Source organism: Coregonus lavaretus (assembly GCF_964263955.1).
Source record: "Coregonus lavaretus genome assembly, chromosome: 26".
Lineage (NCBI taxonomy): Eukaryota > Metazoa > Chordata > Actinopteri > Salmoniformes > Salmonidae > Coregonus > Coregonus lavaretus.
Window position 1 is genome coordinate 41,750,263 of NC_140013.1, and position 22,500 is coordinate 41,772,762.

The 22,500-nt window shown below is 43.0% G+C and overlaps 1 pseudogene across 1 annotated transcript in view; it reads left to right on the forward strand.

Annotated features, from left to right (window-relative positions):
• The window catches only part of LOC311101349 (cell adhesion molecule 2-like), a 94,752-nt pseudogene that overhangs the window by 57,928 nt on the left and 14,324 nt on the right, over positions 1–22,500 (forward strand). Inside the window, exons 4-6 of the transcript in view lie at positions 7,123–7,284; positions 7,470–7,560; positions 20,672–20,850. The product of the transcript in view is annotated as a cell adhesion molecule 2-like (transcript). The remainder of the gene's footprint in view (positions 1–7,122; positions 7,285–7,469; positions 7,561–20,671; positions 20,851–22,500) is intronic.

Genomic DNA, 22,500 nt, shown 5'->3' on the forward strand with positions numbered 1-22,500 from the left:
ATATGTACATGTGGTTAGAGGTAAAGTGACTATGCATCGATAATAAACAGAGAGTAGCAGCAGCGTAAAAAGAGGGGGTGCAAATAGTCCGGGTAGCCATTTAATTAGCTGTTCAGGAGTCTTATGGCTTGGGGGTAGAAGCTGTTAAGAAGCCTTTTGGTCCTAGACTTGGCGCTCCGGTACCGCTTGCCGTGCAGTAGCAGAGAGAACAGTCTATGACTAGGGTGGCTGGAGTCTTTGCCAATTTTTAGGGCCTTCCTCTGACACCGCCTGGTATAGAGGTCCTGGATGGCAGGAAGCTTGGCCCCAGTGATGTACTGGGCCGTACACACTACCCTCTGTAGTGCCTTGCCATACCAGGTAGTGATGCAACCAGTCAGGATGCTCTCGATGGTGCAGCTGTAGAAGCTTTTGAGGATCTGAGGACCCATGGCAAATCTTTTCAGTCTCCTGAGGGGGAATAGGCTTTGTCGTGCCCTCTTCACGACTGTCTTGCTGTCTTTGGACCATGATAGTTTGTTGGTGATGTGGACACCAAGGAACTTGAAGCTCTCAACCTGCTCCACTACAGCCCCGTCAATGAGAATGGGGGCGTGCTCGGTCCTCTTCTTTTTCCTGTAGTCCACAATCATCTCCTTTGTCTTGGTCACGTTGAGGGAGAGGTTGTGATCCTGGCACCACATGGCCAGGTATCTGACCTCCTCCCTATAGGCTATCTCATCGTTGACGGTGATCAGGCCTACCACTGTTGTGTTGTCGGCAAACTTAATGATGGTGTTGGAGTCGTGCTTGGCCACGCAGTCATGGGTGAACAGGGAGTACAGGAGGGGACTGAGCACGCTCCCCTGAGGGGCCCCTGTGTTGAGGATCAGCGTGGCAAATGTGTTGTTGCCTACCCTTACCACCTGGGGGCGGCCCATCAAAAAGTCCAGGATCCAGATACAGAGGGAGGTGTTTAGTCCCAGGGTCCTTAGCTTGGTGATGACCTTTGAGGGCACTATGGTGTTGAACGCTGAGCTGTAGTCAATGAATAGCATTCTCACGTAGGTGTTCCTTTTGTCCAGGTGGGAAAGGGCAGTGTGGAGTGCAATAGAGATTGCTTCATCTGTGGATATGTTGGGACGGTATGCAAATTGGAGTGTGTCTAGGGTTTCTGGGATAATGGTGTTGATGTGAGCCATGACCAGCCTTTCAAAGCACTTCATGGCTACAGACGTGAGTGCTACGGGTCGGTAGTCATTTAGGCAGGTTACCTTAGTGTTCTTGGGCACAGGGACTATGGTGGTCTGCTTGAAACATGTTGATATTACAGAGTCAGTCAGGGACAGGTTGAAAATGTCAGTGAAGACACTTGCCAGTTGGTCAGCGCATGCTCGGAGTACACGTCCTGGTAATCCGTCTGGCCCTGCGGCCTTGTGAATGTTGACCTGTTTAAAGGTCTTACTGACATCGGTTATGGAAAGCGTGATCACACAGTTGTCCGGAACAGCTGATGCTCTCATGCATGCTTCAGTGTTGCTTGCCTAGAAGTGAGCATTGAAGTAATTTAGCTCGACTGGTAGGCTTGTGTCACTGGACAGCTCGCGGCTGTGCTTCCCTTTGTATTCCGTAAGTTTGCAAGCCCTGCCACATCCGACGAGCATCGGAGCCGGTATAGTACGATTCAATCTTAATCCTGTATTTACATTTGATGGTTCGTCGGAGGGCATAGAGGGATTCCTTATAAGCGTCCAGGTTAGAGTCCCGCTCCTTGAAAGCGGCAGCTCTACCCTTTAGCTCAGTGCGGATGTTGCCTGTAATCCATGGCTTCTGGTTGGGGTATGTACGTACGGTCACAGTGGGGACGATGTCATCGATGCACTTATTGATGAAGGCAGTGACTGATGTGGTGTACTCCTCATTGCCATCGGAAGAATCCCGGAACATATTCCAGTCTGTGCTAGCAAAACAGTCCTGTAGTTTAGCATCTGCGTCATTCGACCACTTCTGTATTGAGCGAGTCACTGGTACTTCCTGCTTTAGTTTTTGCATGTAATCAGGGCTTTGTACGTGTCTCTGTGTGTGGAGTAAAGGTGGTCTAGTGTTTTTTTTCCTCTGGTTGCACATTTAACATGCTGGTAGAAATTAGGTAGAACGGATTTAAGTTTCCCTGCATTAAAGTCCCTGGCCACTAGGAGCGCCGCCTCTGGATGAATTTTTTTGTATTTGCTTATGGCATTATACAGCTCGTTGAGTGCGATCTTAGTGCCAGCATCATTTTGTGGTGGTAAATAGACAGCTACGAAAAATAGATTTCATGCACCAGCTGTTATTTACAAATATACACAGACAGCCACCCCTTGTCTTACCGGAGGCTGCTGTTCTATCTTGCCGATGCACTGAAAACCCTGCCAGCTGTATGTTATCCATGTCGTCGTTCCGCCACGACTCTGTAAAACATAAGATATTACTGTTTTTAATGTCCCGCTGGTAGGATATTCTTGATCGGAGCTCATCCATTTTATTATCCAATGATTACACGTTGGCTAATAGGACTGATGGTGGAGGCAGATTACCCACTCGCCATCGGATCCTTACAAGGCACCCCGACCTACGTCCCCGATATCTCCGTCTCTTCAACATGCGAATGATGGGGATTTGGGCCTTGTCGGGTGTCTGAAGTAAAACCTTCGCGTCCGACTCGTAAAAAAAAAAAAATCTTGAGTAATCGCTGTCCTGATATCCAGAAGCTCTTTACGGTCATAAGATAAGTGGAAGAAACGTTATGTACAAAATAAGTTACAAATAACGTGAAAAAACACACACAATAGCACATATGGTGATCGGCAATGAATAAGCTGCCGCCTCGCCCGAGGTTTTAAAGCAATTTGGGGATTTTTAGCATAAAAACTACCACAATCATTGAGAATAAATATTAGATGATTAAAATGTATATATCATTTAATTTTTATTTTGGCTTTTCATAACAGCTATTTTGATGGATTATTGCCACTGTATAGCTACAACCTTCAGCTTTTGGAGCAAAAGCTTTATTAAAGTCTTTAAGGCCTATATTGGAATACATAGTAGTGGAGATGTTTATGGCGAAAGAAGTTCAAGTGTTTTGAACCATTCACAAACAAACTGAACACTCCAGGGTTGGATGGCATTCCAGTCGAGGTATACCAAACCTTTTTTGATATACTAAGAAGACCGTTATTAGCATGTTTTAACCACTCCAATGTAAATGGTAGATTACCTGACACTCAAGAAGAAGGTCTGATCTCATTATTACTGAAACAGGATACAAGTGGAAAATATAAAGATCCAGTCCATTTACAAAATTGGAGGCCCCTTACACTTCAGTGTTGTGATGCAAAAATCCTAGCAAAATGTATAGCGCATAGAATTAAAAAGGTATTGTCGGATATTATTCATTCTAATCAGACAGGTTTTTTACATGGAAGATACATTGGAGATAATATAAGGCAAGTATTGGAAACAATAGAACACTATGGAAAATATGGGAAACCAGGCCTGCTATTCATAGCAGACTTCGAAAAGGCATTTGATAAAGTTCGACTGGGGTTTATATATAAATGCCTGGAGCATTTCAATTTTGGAGAATCTCTTATAAAATGGGTCAAAATCATCTATAGTAACCCTAGGTGTAAAATAGTAAATAATGGCTATTTCTCAGAAAGTATTAAACTGTCAAGAGGAGTGAAACAAGGTTGGCCACTATCGGCATATCTATTTATTGTGGCCATCGAGATGTTAGCTATTAAAATCAGATCCAATAATAATATCAGAGGATTAGAAATACAGGGCTTAAAAACAAAGGTGTCATTGTACGCTGATGATTCATGTTTTCTTTTAAATCCACAACTAGAATCCCTCCACAGCCTCATATAGGATCTAGATACATTTTCTAACCTCTCTGGATTACAACCAAATTATGACAAATGTACTATATTACGCATTGGATCACTAAAAAATAAAATGTTTACATTACCTTGTAGTTTACCAATAAAATGGTCTGATGGTGATGTGGATATACTCGGAATACATATCCCAAAGGAAATAAATGATCTCACTTCAATAAATTTTAATAGAAAGTAAGCAAAAATAGATAAGATCTTACTACCATGGAAAGGAAAATACCTGTCAATTTGTGGAAAAATCACCCTGATTAACTCTTTAGTATTATCCCAGTTTACCTATTTGCTTATGGGCTTGCCTACGCCTAGCGAACAGTTTTTTAAATTATATGAGAAAAAAATATTCAATTTTATTTGGAACGGCAAGCCAGACAAAATTAAAAGAGCATATTTATATAATGAATATGAATTCGGAGGACAGAAATTATTAAATATTAAAGCATTAGACCTATCACTAAAAGCTTCAGTCATACAAAAGTTATACTTAAATCCGAACTGGTTCTCAAGCAAATTAGTAAGATTGTCTCACCCAATGTTCAAGAAAGGCCTTTTTCCCTTTATTCAGATTACAACCTCTCACTTTCAGTTATTTGAAAAGGAAATAATCTCCCAAATGTCACTATTTCTAAAACAAGCCATAGAAAGTTGGTTGCAATTTCAATTTAATCCTCCAGAACAAATAATGCAACAAATATTGTGGTTAAATTCAAATATACTAATTGACAAAAAACCTTTATTTTTTGACAGAATGTTTAAAAAAGGTATAATCTTCGTAAATGATATCATCGGTAGGACTGGTGGAGTTATGTCGCACATGCAGCTAACAAAAACATATGGAAATGTCTGCTCTACCCAAAATTACAACCAAATAATTGCAGCCTTACCGCAAAAGTGGAAGAGGAAAGTGGAAGGGGGAGAAAGTAAGGAACTTGTCTGTCGGCCTTGCATTAAAGAACATAATTGGTTAAGGAAAACTGTGATAAATAAAAAAGTATATCAGTTTCACTTAAGGACCAAAGGATTGACAGCCGTCCCATATAGATTGCAAAATAGTTGGGAAGAGATCTTTGACGTACCGATCCCATGGCATAGTGTTTATGAACTGACACGCAAAACGACACCGGATTCAAAAATTTGAATCTTTCAATTTAAATTATTATATAAAATTCTTGCTACCAATAGAATGTTATTTATATGGGGGATACAATCTTCCCAGCTCTGCAGATTTAGCTGTGAAGAGACAGAATCATTAGATCATTTGTTTTGGTTCTGTCCATTTGTAGCTTGTTTTTGGACACAGGTCCAGGAATGGCTAAAGGATTGCACTATTTACCTGGAGCTAACCTTGCAGATAGCACTACTGGGTGATCTGAAAAGTCATAGTCAATCAATCAATAATATAATAATACTTTTAGCAAAAATGTTTATTTTTAATTCACAATCTGTAGAAGCAATGAGAATAGAAAGGTTCAGAACTTTTGTAAAACATCACAGTACGGTTGAAATATATATGGCAAATAGAAATCCTATATGGATGGTGTTAAGAGATAGATGGGAGGTATTGAATAGAGTTGAAGGATGGGACTAATAACAAATAACAACAAATAATAACAAAGATAGCTAATAATGTAAGCATACTGTGTCCATAATAAGTATATAGGTTGTATGTTGGGAGCTTTTGGGAAAGAGCACAGTTAGAAAGATATGGCATATAGAAGCAAACCGGATGGACATCATGAAAATGATCGGAGAGGTTGAGAGTAGAAGAAGTTCAGGAGCAAAAAAAAAAATATATATATATATATATATATATATATATAATAGAATTATTGTAAAATTAACTCTGTCCATAAGGTGTAGATAGTAAGTATAGACCGGAAGTAGAGGCCTGGGCATTGTTGTTCACTAATTTACTCCAAGTAGGGAAAGGATGGCGGGGTTGAAAAGTAATAAAGGGGAGTATATATATAAAAAACATGGGGGATTGGAAGTGATGCAGACAATTACATTGATAGAAGATACAATCTATCTGCAATATTAAGCTGATCCATTCCCCCCCCCCCCAAAAAAAATAAATATAATAAAAATAAAACAATTTTAAAAAACATACAAAAAAAAATAAAAATAACAGAACACGTGTTAGTACTAGATCACACCAACCTCATGTCTGTTATATTGTCTGGTTGAACTGGAGGATCCATAGAGGATCTGTTATATTGTCTAGATGAACTGGAGGATCCATAGAGGATCTGTTATATTGTCTAGATGAACTGGAGGATCCATAGAGGATCTGTTATATTGTCTAGATGAACTGGAGGTAGTTATACTACCTCTCGCAATGCACACACAGACGCACGCACACAGATACACACACACGCACACTAACACACACACACACACACTCACAGAAGCACATACACACCACAAACACACACAAGGCTTTGACGGGATATCGATAGACAGACAGACAGACAGACAGACAGACAGACAGACAGACAGACAGACAGACAGACAGACAGACAGAGGGCCATGCTCCAACCCACTAGCTCACACGTACACTCCGCCTGCCTCCTCTCTGACTCCTGGCTCAATACAGGTTTCAAGTTAAGAGCCACTTGTCTAAACAGAGAAGACATCAGAGAGCCGAGGAAAATATAAGATACAAAAGAAGTCAATCTTGTTTCTTGGGCAAGAAGATAAAACGTTTTGGGGTCTTGGAGAATGAGAGAAGATTATCTTGATGAGGGAAGATTATCTTAAATCAAAGGGAGGAGAGGGAGAGGGGGAAGATTCCACAGTTAAGGGAGGAGAGGGACAGGGGGAGGATTCCACAGTAAAGGGAGGAGAGAGAGAGTGGGAGGATTCCACAGTAATATTCCGACCCTGTTCCTGGAGAGCTACCCTCCTGTAGGTTTTAACTCCAACCCTGTTCCTGGAGAGCTACCCTCCTGTAGGTTTTCACTCCAACCCTGTTCCCGGAGAGCTACCCTCCTGTAGGTTTTAACTCCAACCCTGTTCCTGGAGAGCTACCCTCCTGTAGGTTTTAACTCCAACCCTTTTCCTGGAGAGCTACCCTCCTGTAGGTTTTAACTCCAACCCTGTTCCTGGAGAGCTACCCTCCTGTAGGTTTTTAACTACAACCCTGTTCCTGAATAGAATAATATAATCTAATAGAACGTCTATGTGTTTCTATATCTAACAGGCACCAAGGAGGTAAACGCCACAGGGAAGTCGTTCACAGTGAAGAGCGCTCTGCAGCTGCAGGTGGATCAGAGCGATGACGGGGTGGCCTACACGTGCAGTGTGGAGCACGTGTCTCTCGCTTCCAACCCTTACCAGGTCACAGAGGTCCTGGAGGTCCACTGTGAGTTCTGGAACCTGAGCAACATAACCAAATAACTAGGGATCAGATGATCGTACCCCTCGATTCTACCATTTCTATTCAATTGAATATTAACTCAACCACAGATCTGGGGTTCAGGATGTTTCAGTCACTGTCACACTAGCATGGATGATGTTTTCATAATGTCTTCTTGTCTCTCGTCCCAGATGCCCCCCATGTGGAGATCTCCCACACCATGATCATCCCTCAGGAAGGACAGTACTTTAAACTGGAGTGTGTCTCCAAAGGAAACCCACTGTAAGTACATGGTATATCACCTAATTATGGATGTATACAGTATATTCTATAGATAGACCTCTAACATGTAATCTGATGATACTAGCTACGCTACATATACAGCAGTATGTAGACACCCCTTCAAATTAGTAGATTCAGCTATTTCAGCCACACCCGTTGCTGACAGGTGTATAAAATCGAGCACACAGCCATGCAATCTCCATAGATAGACATTAGCAGGAGAATGGCCCGTACTGAAGAGCTCAGTGACTTTCAATGTGGCACCGTCAAAGGATGCCACCATTCCAAGAAGACAGTGGGTCAAATTTCTGCCCTGGTAGAGCTGCCCCCGGTCAACTGTAAGTGCTGTTATTGTGAAGTGGAAACGTCTAGGAGCAACAACGGCTCAGCCATGAAGTGGTAGGCCACACAAGCTAACAGACCGCCAAGTGCTGAAACACATAATGCGTAAAAATCATCTGTCCTTGGTTGCAACACTCACTACCGAGTTCCAAACTGCCTTTGGAATCAACTTCAGCACAAGAACTGTTCGTCAGGAGCTTCATGAAATGGGTTTCCATGGCCGAGCAGCCGCACACAAGCCTAAGATCACCATGTGCAATGCCAAGCATAGGCTGGAGTGGTGTAAAGCTCGCCGCCATTGGACTCTGGAGCAGTGGAAACGCGTCCTCTGGAGTGATGAATCACGCTTCACCATCTGGCAGTCCGAGGGACGAACCTGGGTTTGGCGGATGCCAGGAGAACGCTACCTGCCCGAGTGCATAGTGCCAACTGTAAAGTTTGGTGGAGGAATAATGGTCTGGGGCTGTTTTTCATGGTTCGGGCTAGAAATCTTAACACTACATCATACAATTACGTTCTACACAATTCTGTGCTTCCAACTTTGTGGCAACAGTTTGGGGAAGGCCCTTCCTGTTTTAGCATGACAATGCCCCCATGCACAAAGCGCGGTCCGTATAGAAATGGTTTGTCGAGATCGTGTCGAAGAACTTGACTGGCCTAAACAGAGCCCTGAGCTCAACTCCAACGAACACCTTTAGGATGAATTGGAACGCCGACTGCGAGCCAGGCTTAATCGCCCAACATCAGTGCCCGACCTCACTAATGCTCTTGTGGCTGAATGGAAGCAAGTCCCCGCAGCAATGTTCAATATTCAATTTACGATCTGTAGAAACAATGAGAATAGAAAGGTTCAGAACTTTTGTAAAACATCACAGTACAGTTGAAAAATATATGGCAAATAGAAATCCAATATGGATGGTGTTAAGAGATAGATGGGAGGTGTTGAATGGAGCTGAAGGATGGGACTAATAACAACAACTAATAACAACAAGATAACTAATGTAAAGCATACTGTGTCCATAATAAGTATATAGGTTATAGGTTGAGAGCTTTTGTGAAAGAGCACAGTTAGAAAAATATGGCATATAGAAGTAAACCAGATGGACATCATGAAAATGATCTGAGGATGTTCAGGAGTAAAAACAAACAAAATATAATTATTGTAGAATTTGACTGTGTCCATAAAATGTATATAGTATGAATGGGCTGGAAGTAGAGGCCTAAGCGTTGTTGTTCACTAGTTCACTCCAATTGGGGAAGGGGTGGTGGGGTTGGAAAGTAATGAAGGGAAATATAATTTTTAAAAGGATATGTTTGTGTGTATGGATGTATGTATATATATGTATGTGTGTATGTATGTGTATGTGTATGTGTATGTATATATATATATATATATATGTGTATGTACTGTATGCATATATATATATTTGCGAGAAAAAAAACATATGGGGGATTGGAAGTGATGCAGACAATTACATTGATGGAAGTTACAATATATCTGAAATATTAAAACTGATCTACCCCCCCCCTCCCCCCACAAAAAAAATAAAAAATTAATTAATCAATACTTTTAACGGGATTCGTCAATAACTAACCCTATAACCCTGTGCTGTATACTAGAGTGTGCATCTAAATGCAACCACCAGTAAACAACTCTTCCCCAATTATAGATGTTAATGCACTAAACATAATTACCATTGTAAGAAAAGAGAAATCCATCTTTAATCATCACTATGCAAAGTATTCTACTCTCTGGAGAGGTTTGATGTGTTGTAATTATAGACACACACACACACACACACACACAGACACGCACACACACACACACACACACACACACACACACACACACACACACACACACACACACACACACACACACACACACACAGACACGCACACACACACACACACACACACACACACACACACACACACAGACACGCACAAGCGCGCGCCCATGCAGGCACCATAATTCATAATGTTTCTCAAACACAGGGACATTTCTAAAGCTGTACACTTTAATGTATTGAATTATGTTTCTTGTTCTTCTTTTCCCTAAAAAAATAATGAAAGATAGTGTCTGTGAGGTCACAGAGGTCCCAAACGGAACCCTATTCCCTGGATTGTGCGCTACTTTTGACCAGAGGGCCCTGGTGGTCAAAAGTAGTACACGATTGTATTATGGGAATAGGGAATAGGGTGCCATTTGGGACGCTACCTCTGAGACAGAAATAATTGCAGCCCAATAGAAGGAAGAGACCTTTAGCTTCATACAGAAATAATGAGTTGGACTCTGTTGAAATAAGCAACAGAAACCCAGAAGATTGGGAGGAAATATTATTTCCAGCACATAGGAGTACAACTTGGTTATTACACTGACATTGCCAAGTATTATTTTGTATAGCATTTGAGAATAAAGTTGAAATAAATTAAATGAAAACAGGGATTCTTGAAAGACGGGACAATATCTACCTTTATATTCACAAATATTTTTCTTAATATTAATAACATTTGAAATATATATTTTGATAGACCAAAGTATCAGCTATCACATCATGTAAAGGAACAACCTCCTAATTAATACTTTTTTTTCATAAAATGCAACTAACTGAATTTATGTCAACTCCGTCAGACACCATAAAAGGCATTTCATTTGTACAATTATTTAATGTATTAATTTATTGTCCAACGGGTGTTTAAAGGCCTTGATTGTTTAATTCTAACATAATTAATACAAATCTCGAAACATATTTTTGTTTAGGTTTATTAAGCTATATAATGTTCCAGGGCTAATTTTGTTAGCATTTTGGCATGTTCTTTTAGATTCAGAACATAAAACAACATTTATAAAGCAAACAATGTCCCTTAAGTCTAGCGCAGCAAATACTTGAATAGTTTAAAGGTCCAGTGCAGTCAAAAAAGTGATTTTCTTGTGTTTTATATATTTCCACGCTATGAGGTTGGAATAATACTGTAAAATTGTGAAAATTATGATAATGCCCTTTCAGTGTAAGAGCTGTTTGAAAAGGTTGCCTGAAATTTCAGCCTGTTGTGGTGGGGATGGAACTTTGGCCTGACATCACCAGGTGGTAAATTAGTTAAAAGACCAATAAGAAAGAGAGTTCCAAACCTCTCTGCCAATAACAGCTAGTTTTCAGTTTTCTCCTCCCCTCTCAGAACACTCCCAGACAGTCCTAGAAAATTATTGCTTGATAAATTGCTCTTTGCTAAGAAGATATTTGTATTTATTTTTGACCATTGTAATTGAAAACAATCACAGTAAGCTACTTAATTGTTACTCAGAAATGATTTGATATTGAGATAAAAATGGCTGCATTGGACGTTTAAAGGGATACTTCAGGATTTGGGCAATTTCCCCAGAGTCAGATGAACAGGTGGATACCATTATTATGTCTCTGTGTCTAGTATGAAGGAAGTTAGAGGGAGTTCCGCGAGCCGATGCTACCTAGCGTTAGCGCAATGACTGGAAGTCTATGGGTATCTGTGCTAATGATAGTATGCAATTGCGCTGGTGCTAGTTAGCAACTTCCTTCAAACTGGACACAGAGATATAAAAATGCTATCCCCAAGTTCATCTGATTCTGGGGAAGTACAGTGAGGGAAAAAAGTATTTGATCCCCTGCTTATTTTGTACGTTTGCCCACTGACAAAGAAATGATCAGTCTATAATTTTAATGGTAGGTTTATTTGAACAGTGAGAGACAGAATAACAACAAAAAAATCCAGAAAAACGCATGTCAAAAATGTTATAAATTGATTTGCATTTGAGAATTCGTCGGTGAGTGGGTAAAACTGCCTCTACCATCCATCCTATTGGCCAATGTGCAATCATTGGAGAATAAACTGGATGAGCTCCGTTCAAGACTATCCTACCAACGGGACATTAAAAACTGTAATATCTTGTGTTTCACAGAGTCGTGGCTGAACGACAACATTAATAATATACAGTTGGCTGGGATTTCCGTGCATCGGCAAGACAGAGCAGCTGTCAAAGGGTGGTGGTCTGTGTCTATTTGTCAATAGCAGCTGGTGCACAAAATCAAATATTAAGGAAGTCTCGAGGTTTTGCTCGCCTGAGGTAGAGTATCTCATGATAAGCTGTAGACCACACTATTTACCGAGAGAGTTTTCATCTATATTTTTCGTAGCTACCACCAGAAACCGATGCTGGCACTAAAACCACAGTCAACAAGCTGTATAAAGCCATAAGCAAACAAGAAAATGCTCATCCAGAGGCGGCGCTCCTAGTGACCGGGGACTTTAATGCAGGGAAACCTAAATACATTTTACCTCATTTCTACCAGCATGTTACATGTGTAACCAGAGGGGAAAAAAACTCTAGACCATCTTTACTCCACACACAGAGACGCATACAAAGCTCTCCCTCACCTTCCATTTGGCAAATCTGATCATAATTCTATCCTCCTGATTCCTGCTTACAAGCTAAAACTAAAACAGGAAGTACCAGTGACTCGCTCAATACGGAAGTGGTCAGATGACACAGATGCTAAGCTACAGGACTGTTTTGCTAGCACAGACTGGAATATGTTCCGGGATTCTTCCGATGGCAATGAGGAGTACACCACATCAGTCACTGGCTTCATCAATATGTGTATCGATGACGTTGTCCCCACAGTGACTATACGTACATACCCCAACCAGAAGCCATGGATTACAGGCAACATCCGCACTGAGCTAAAGGGTAGAGCTGTCGCTTTCAAGGAGCGGGACTCTAACCCAGAAGCTTATAAGAAATCCCGCTATGCCCTCCGACGAACCATCAAACAGGCAAAGAGTCAATGCAGGACTAAGACTGAATCGTACTACACCGGCTCTGACACTCGTCGGATGTGGCAGGGCTTGAAAACTATTACAGACTAGAAAGGGAAGCACAGCCGTGAGCTGCCCAGTGACACGAGCCTACCAGACGAGCCAAATTACTTCAATGCTCTATTTGAGGTAAGTAACACTGAAGCATGCATGAGAGCATCAGCTGTTCCGAACGACTGTGTGGTGACGCTCTCCGTAGCTGATGTGAGTAAGACCGTTAAACAGGTCAACATTCACAACGCCGCAGGGCCAGACGGATTACCAGGACGTGTACTCCGAGCTTGCGCTGACCAACTGGCAAGTGTCTTCACTGAAATTTTCAACATCTCCCTGTCTGAGTCTGTAATACCAACATGTTTCAAGCAGACCACCATAGTCTCTGTGCCCAAGAACACTAAGGTAACCTACCTAAATGACTACTGACCCGTAGCACTCACGTCTGTAGCCATGAAGTGCTTTGAAAGGCTGGTCATGGCTCACATCAACACCATCATCCCAGAAACCCTAGATCCACTCACATTTACATACCGCCCCAACAGATCCACAGATGACCCCAATCTCTATTGCGCTCAACACTTCCCTTTCCCACCTGGACAAAAGGAACACCTACGTGAGAATGTTATTAATTGACTACAGCTCAGTGTTCATCACCATAGTGCCCTCAAAGCTCATCACTAAGCTAAGGACCCTGGGACTAAACACCTCCATCTGCAACTGGATCCTGGACTTCCTGACGGGCCGCCCCCAGGTGGTAAGGGTCGGCAACAACACATCCACCACGCTGAAGCTCAACATGGTGACCCCTCAGGGGTGCGTGCTCAGTCCCCTCCTGTACTCCCTGTTCACCCATGACTGCGTGGCCAAGCACGACTCCAACACCATCATTAAGTTTACCGACGACACAATGGTGGTAGGCCTGATCACCGACAACGATGAGACAGCCAATAGGGAGGAGGTCAGAGACCTGGCCGTGTGGTGCCAGGATAACAACCTCTCCCTCAACATGATCACTAGCTACCAGACCACTAGCTACCAGACCACTAGCTACCAGACCACTAGCTACCAGACCACTAGCTACCAGACCACTAGTTACCAGACCACTACCAGACCACTAGCTACCAGACCACTAGCTACCAGACCACTAGCTACCAGACCACTAGCTACCAGACCACTAGCTACCATACCACTAGCTACCAGACCACTAACTACCAGACCACTAGCTACCAGACCACTAGCTACCAGACCACTACCAGACCACTAGCTACCAGACCACTACCAGACCACTAGCTACCAGACCACTAACTACCAGACCACTAGCTACCAGACCACTAGCTACCAGACCACTAGCTACCAGACCACTAGCTACCAGACCACTAGCTACCTGAGGGAGGATGTACACATATCTATTTACAGTAGAGTAGTGCATTTCCCGTCCACACTGTATCCACACTGTAAATCAGTGGTAGTCTATAGGGAGATGAAGGGATTTATTTTTATTTTATTTTATTTCACCTTTATTTAACCAGGTAAGCCAGTTGAGAACAAGTTCTCATTTACAACTGCGACCTGGCCAAGATAAAGCAAAGCAGTGCGATAAAAACAACAACACAGAGTTACATATGGGGTAAAACAAAATATAAAGTCAAAAATACAACAGAAAATATATATACAGTGTGTGCGAATGTAGCAAGTTATGGAGGTAAGTCAATAAATAGGCTATAGTGCAAAATAGTTACAATTTAGTATTAACACTGGAATGATAGATGTGCAAAAGATGATGCGCAAATAGAGATACTGGGGTGCAAATTAGCAAAATAAATAACAATATGGGGATGAGGTAGTTGGGTGGGCTAATTTAGAAAGGCTGTGTACAGGTGCAGTGATCGGTAAGCTGCTCTGACAACTGATGCTTAAAGTTAATGAGGGAGATAAGAGTCTCCAGCTTCAGAGAATTTTGCAGTTCGTTCCAGTCATTGGCAGCAGAGAACTGGAAGGAATGGCGGCCAAAGGAGGTGTTGGCTTTGGGGATGACCAGTGAGATATACCTGCTGGAGCGCAGACTATGGGTGGGTGTTGCTATGGTGACCAGTGAGCTAAGATAAGACAGGGATTTGCCTAGAAGTGATTTATAGATGACCTGGAGCCAGTGGGTTTGGCGTTGAATATGTAGTGAGGGCCAGCCAACAAGAGCGTACAGGACACAATGGTGGGTAGTATATGGGGCTTTGGTGACAAAACGGATGGCACTGTGATACACTACATCCAATTTGCTGAGTAGAGTGTTGGAGGCTATTTTGTAAATGACATCGCCGAAGTCAAGGATCGGTAGGATAGTCAGTTTTACGAGGGCATGTTTGGCATCATGGCTTTGTTGCAAAATAGGAAGCCGATTCTAGATCTAACTTTTGATTGGAGATGCTTAATGTGAGTCTGGAATGATAGTTTACAGTCTAACCAGACTCCTAGGTATTTGTAGTTGTCCACATACTCTAGGTCAGACCCGCCGAGAGTAGTGATTCTATTCGGGTGGGCGGGTGCAAGCAGCGTTCGGTTGAAGAGCATGCATTTAGATTTACTAGTGTTTAAGAGCAGTTGGAGGCTACGGAAGGAGTGTTGCATGGCGTTGAAGCTCGTTTGGAGGTTTGTTAACACAGTGTCCAATGAAGGGCCAGATGTATACAAAATGGTGTCGTCCGCATAGAGGTGGATCCGAGCGTCACCAGCAGCAAGAGCAACATCATTGATATACACAGAGAATAGAGTCGGCCCGAGAATTGAACCCTGTGGCACCCCCATAGAGACTGCCAGAGGTCCAGACAACAGGCCCTCCGATTTGACACATTGAACTCTATCTGAGAAGTAGTTGGTGAACCAGGCGAGGCAGTCATTTGAGAAACCAAGGATATTTAGTCTGCCAATAAGAATGCGGTGGTTGACAGAGTCGAAAGCCTTGGCCAGGTCGATGAAGACGGCTGCGCAGTACTGTCTTTTATCGATTGCGGTTATAATATCGTTTAGGACCTTGAGCGTGGCTGAGGTACACCCATGACCAGCTCGGAAACCGGATTGCATAGCGGAGAAGGTACGTTGGGATTCGAAATGGTCGGTGATCTGTTTGTTAACTTGGCTTTCAAAAACTTTCGAAAGGCAGGGCAGGATGGATATAGGTCTGTAACAGTTTGGATCTAGAGTGTCACCCCCTTTGAAGAGGGGGATGACCGCGGCAGCTTTCCAATCTCTGGGGATCTCAGACGTTACGAAAGAGAGGTTGAACAGGCTAGTAATAGGGGTTGCAACAATTTTGATGTCTAATTTTCGAAAGAAAGGGTCCAGATTGTCTAGCCCAGCTGATTTGTAGGGGTCCAGATTTTTCAGCTCTTTCAGAACATCAGCTGTCTGAATTTGTGTAAAGGAGAAGGGGGGGGGGGGGGGGGGGGGGGCATGGGAAAGTTGCAGTGGAGGGTGCAGAGCTGGTGGCCCGGGGTAGTGGTAGCCAGGTGGAAAGCATGGCCAGCCGTAGCAAAATGCTTGTTGAAATTCTCGATTATTGTAGATTTATCGGGTGGTGACAGTGTTTCCTAGCCTCAGTGTAGTGAGCAGTTGGGAGGAGGTGCTCTTTTTCTCCATGGACTTTACAGTGTCCCAAAACTTTTAGGGAGTTAGTGCTACAGGATGTAAATTTCTGTTTGAAAATGCTAGCCTTTGCTTTCCTAACTGATTGTGTATATTGGTTCCTGACTTCCCTGAAAAGTTGCATATCGCGGGGGCTGTTCGATGCTAATGCAGTATCTGGAAGTGTGGTGCCAGGACAACAACCTCTCCCTCAACGTGATCAAGACAAAGGAGATGATTGTGGACTACAGGAAAAGGAGGGCCGAGCACGCCCCCATTCTCATTGACGGGGCTGTAGTGGAGCAGGTTGAGAGCTTCAAGTTCCTTGGTGTCCACATCACCAACAAACTATAATTGTCCAAACATATCAAGACAGTTGTGAAGACAACACAACCTATTTACATTTTAGCAGACACTCTTATCCAGAGCGACTTACAGTTAGTGAGTGCATACAATGTTTTTTGTTTTTTATATATTTTTTTTATACTGGCCTCCCGTGGGAATCGAACCCACAACCCCGGGGTTGCAAACGCCATGCTCTACCAACTGAGCTACATCCCTGCCAGCCATTCCCTCCCCTAACCTGGACAACGCTGGGCCAATTGTGCGCCGCCCCACGGGTCTCCCGGTCGCGGCCGGCTACGACAGAGCCTGGATTCTAGTGGCACAGCTAACACTGCGATGCAGTTCCTTAGACCACTGCGCCACTCGGGAGACGATTCCCCCTCAGGAGACTGAAAAGATTTGGCATGGGTCCTCAGATCCTCAAAAAGTCCTACAGTTGCACCATTGAGAGCATCCTGACTGGTTCCATCACCGCTTGGTATGGCAACTGCTTGGCCACCGACCGCAAGGCGCTACAGAGGGTAGTGCGTAGGGCCCAGTACAAGCTTCCTACCATCCAGGACCTCTACACCAGACGGTGTCAGAGGAAGGCCCTAAAAATTGTCAAAGACTCCAGCCACCCTAGTTATAGACTGTTCTCTCTGCTACCGCACGGCAAGCGGTGCCGGAGCGCCAAGTCTAGGTCCAAAAGGCTCTTCTGAACAGCTTCTACCCCCAAGCCATAAGACTGCTGAACAGCTAATCAAATGTGACCGACCGCCTTGATTCGGTCTTATGTAGCAAAATTTGAAATTGTGTTTTTTACATTGGATAAAAGCAGAGACACGGAGCTACAAAATGGTATATAATACACTGCATTTATGGGAACAATGGGAAAGTAATTCTGCTTTGAAAGATGATAAACTTGTAATCTCACTTTTCAGAAAATGACCTTTGAATGTTTTGGTACCTAGTGAAGAGCTCTTTTTTGTTTACACCCATTCAGCATCGTTCACACCCTCTTAAGCTTTAGCCCCACCCATCTCGTATCGCTCTCAGAGCGTTCAGAGCGCACACTTGACGCTCTGGCCGATGAGTAGGGTTGATCCGAGCGTTCTGACCTCACAACAGCAGTCAAGCACCCAAGCTAACTGGCTAACATTGGCTAGCTTTACTTTCAGACACTAAATTGGGATTATGGTTCATTGTTTACCTCTAGATGACATGAAAACAGCCTAACTAGCTCTGCTGGCAACAATATAATTATGCTTTTTTGCCGACGTATACTGACACATATTCAGCGGGTGTTGTGCGTTCCTAAATTAATCAGTTATTCTGGCATACTCAGACTGAATTTACGAATGCACCCGAAATGGTTACTTGCATAGTGGAGTCTTTTGTTAAGACATGTTGCTAGCTAGCTAGGTAAACAATTAACCTAGCTAGGTAAACAACGTGTAAGATCATACACGTCACGTAACGTTAGGTAGCATGCCAGCCAGCTAAAGTTAGCTAGCTAGCTAAACAATGAACCATACTGCCAACTCATGATGTTACTACCTTGCATGAATCTGCTGGTAGCTATCCAACCAGGTTCAATGTTAGCTAGCTAACATTAGGCTCTAACTAGCCAAGCAAACGGCTCTGAGATACGAATAATAACATCATACACGTAACGTTAGCTAGCGAGCCAGCCAGCTAACGTTAGCTAGCTAGCTGACAGTACACTTTAACTTGAAATGAAACCACTTTCTCTCAAAATTAGAAACATGTAATATCTGAAAATGTAGCTAGCTAGACTATCTTACCCATATACATCATGCATGATGGACGCTTCACCCTGTCACGGTTGCCATGGTTGCCCTTAGTTTGAAGATGTAATCCGGAGACAGGTGTTTTCTCCATCTCTTTAGCTATCATACTCTAATTCCACTGATTTCAAAACTCGATCCTCCAGAAAGTGGAGAGCAACACTTATGCAGCTCCACTACACAATACATTTTTTCAAAAGCCAAGTTAGACAGGATTACCTACACATACTGACCAGCTCAAATAGACAGAAGCTTTCTATATGGCAGACCAATCCGAACTCCTCACTCGGCATGTCCAGCCCACTCATTATCTAAGCCAATCATGGCTAGTGGGAAGGTTGCTGTCTTTTTATGTGGCTTAACCAACTAGGCTCGTAATTTAACAATTGTATTCATATTTACAGATGGCATACAAGTTTGTTATTAAGGCACATGAAAGTTCACATGTTCCAGAAGGCATTTCTGCCAAAAAACGCATTTTGATTTCTTTTTTAAAGAGTTCAAATGCCTCTCCTGTGAAGTAGGGACCCATGACATACGCCTAGTTTCATGAAACAAGTCACAAATGGCTACCCGCACTATTTGCATTGACCCCCCCCCCCCTTTTTTTTTTCAAACGCTGCAGCTACTTGCTGTTTATTATCTATTATCTATGCATAGTCACTTTACCTCTACCTACATGTACATGTTACCTCAATTACCTCGACTGACCTGTACCCCCACACATTGACTCTGTACCGGTACCCCCTGTATATAGCATCACTACTGATATTTTATTGTTGCTATTTAATTTCTTAGCTCTTATTTTTCTTAAAACTGCATTGTTGGTTAAGGGCTTGTAAGTAAGGTAAGGTCTACACCTGTTGTATTTGGCGCATGTGATAAATAACATTTGATTTTGATTTGATATTTAAGTCATTTAGCAGATGCTCTTATCCAGAGTGATTTACAGGAGCAATTAGGGTTAAGTGCCTTGCTTAAGGGCACATCGACAGATTTTTCACCTAGTTGGCTCGGGGATTAGTACCAGCGACCTTTCGGTTACTGGCACAACGCTCTTAACCACTAAGCTACCTGCCGCCCCGGAATGTCAGTAATTTACTAAAGACAGTAACAACAGGGTAAATGTCAGACATTTAATAAAGACAGTGAGAACAGGGTAAATGTCAGTAATTTACTAAAGACAGTAACAACAGGGTAAATGTCAGTAATTTTCTAAAGACAGTAACAACAGGGTAAATATCAGTCATTTACTAAAGACAGTAACAACAGGGTAAATGTCAGTCATTTAGTATGTCAAGCTCTCAGTGCCAGCAGACTTTCATCAGAGTGTACCCACCTGTCCTTACAACACCTGTCCTTAAAACACCTGTCCTTAAAACACCTGTCCTTAAAACACCTGTCCTTAAAACACCTGTCCTTAAAACACCTGTCCTTAAAACACCTGTCCTTAAAACACGTCCTTAAAACACCTGTCCTTAAAACACGTCCTTAAAACACCTGTCCTTAAAACACCTGTCCTTAAAACACCTGTCCTTAAAACACCTGTCCTTAAAACACGTCCTTAAAACACGTCCTTAAAACACGTCCTTAAAACACCTGTCCTTAAAACACGTCCTTAAAACACCTGTCCTTAAAACACCTGTCCTTAAAACACCTGTCCTTAAAACACCTGTCCTTAAAACACCTGTCCTTAAAACACCTGTCCTTAAAACACCTGTCCTTAAAACACCTGTCCTTAAAACACGTCCTTAAAACACCTATCCCTGTCAGTTTGATGGCGTAGCCCTAAGCGTCTCAGATCATGATGAATAAGATTACATGGACAGGGGGAGCTGATCCTGGATCAGTACTCCTACTCTGAGACACTAGATCCAAAGTCAGTCCTGGGGACCCCAAACTCATCATCAAGCTTTGATTATTTCAATCAGCTGTGTAGTCTGTTGTGATGTCTGTTCTGGTGTCTGTTGTGATGTCTGTTGTGGTGTCTGTTGTGATGTCTGTTGTGATGTCTGTTGTGATGTCTGTTCTGGTGTCTGTTGTGATGTCTGTTGTGATGTCTGTTGTGGTGTCTGTTGTGGTGTCTGTTGTGATGTCTGTTGTGATGTCTGTTGTGATGTCTGTTGTGGTGTCTGTTGTGATGTCTTGTGTTGTGTTTTCCCCACCAGACCAGAGCCAGTGTTGTGGTCTAAAGATGGAGGGGAGCTGCCTGATGTAGAGAGGATGATCGTAGAGGGCAGGGAACTCACCATCACCACCCTCAACAAGACAGACAACGGCACGTATCGCTGTGAGGCCAGTAACTATCTGGGGACCAGTGGAGCTGAATATGTGCTATTTGTTTACGGTGAGTGGCTTACATAGGAGCTACACTGGGGCGTCGCAAAAGGCATATATATATAATTTTTTGCTATACTGGACGCATACGTTTTGGCCAGCACTATTGGCCATGGTCAAAAGTAGTGCACTATATAGGAAATAGGGTGCCATTTGGATGCATCCCATTCTTTGCACTGACTGCACATGCATGGCTTAGTGTACCTGGAGCCTGGAGGGAATATAAAACTCTCCTCTCCTCCTCTCCTCTCCTCCTCTCTCTCCTCTCCTCTCCTCTCCTCTCCTCTCCTCTCCTCTCCTCTCCTCTCCTCTCCTCTCCTCTCCTCTCCTCTCCTCTCCTCTCCTCTCCTCTCCTCTCCTCTCCTCTCCTCTCCTCTCCTCTCCTCTCCTCTCCTCTCCTCTCCTCTCTCCTCTCCTCTCCTCTCCTCTCTCCTCTCCTCTCCTCTCCTCTCCTCTCCTCCACACCACACCACGACTGAGGCTGCTAACATTTGTCAAAAAGTTGTTGAGACTAAAATAGGAAATACAGGGGAAGGCAGAATATTAGAAACAGACGTTGAGGATTTATGCGTTTTCGCCACAAACAATCCCACATGAGAGTACGTATTTTTTTTTTGGGGGGGGGGGGGGAGGACTTATCCTGGCTCAGAGAAGATATACTTTATTCACACTAGCAAGGTATAGCTCTGTGGATAGATGGACACTAAGGTTTCACAGTGCAGAGGAGAAGATTGCTCTCTTTTATCTCCACAGTAAAAGTAAAATGGGGGAGAGGATGACATATTATTCAACTTCTGTTATCTGTTGTCTGTAAGTCTCTATTCATCTGGAGAGCTGGAGGGGGGAGATGAGTTGAGTTGAGTGATGCCAAACTGGGGTTAGCGCTCTGTATCGGACTGTCACATCTGAAACAGATTGGACCAGTTTCATCATTTCGTCAAGTGTAGAAAATACAATTGTCTTGGATCATTCTGGGAATGTGTGTGTGGTGTGGGGATAGTTGTGGATAATCACCACACGATTGAAATAAGCTTCGGTGAAGCCCTGAGGCTTAGAGTGTCTCTAAACCCACACAAGGTACTCCTCTTAGCTAGATTACGTGGTGAATTGTAAAACTATTATCCATAGAGATATTCTCAGATCCGCCATAAAACCGGTTGATGTCACCACTGTTAGAGGATGTGTACCAAATGGCACCCTATTCCCTACATAGTGCACTACCTTTGGTAGTAGTAATATAAAAGTAGTGCCCTATATAGGGAATAGGGTGATATTTGGGACGAGGGATGATGTCATGTCAGGAGACAGCAGAGCAGGTGAAAGAAGCATGTGAACGTGTCTCAATACTGACGGCAGTAATAATTCTACCTCTGGAATAAGTCTGGCTGGTAGAGAAGAGGGATAGAAATGTATATATTCTCTTCAGCTTGTCTGAGTAGATTAAGCTAATTTGCTAATGACACCATGCCAGAGATGAGGAGCAATACATTTAATCCTGAAGTCACACAGACACCATGTATCACATTTATCACCACCCTCCATTTCCATTCCGATATATGAAATGAATCCTGCATGCATGGGGAAATGAAATGTGCAAGGTTTGAGAATAGAGACGATAACTTGATAATGACTGCGTTTGGCACGGTGAGAAGATGATAGA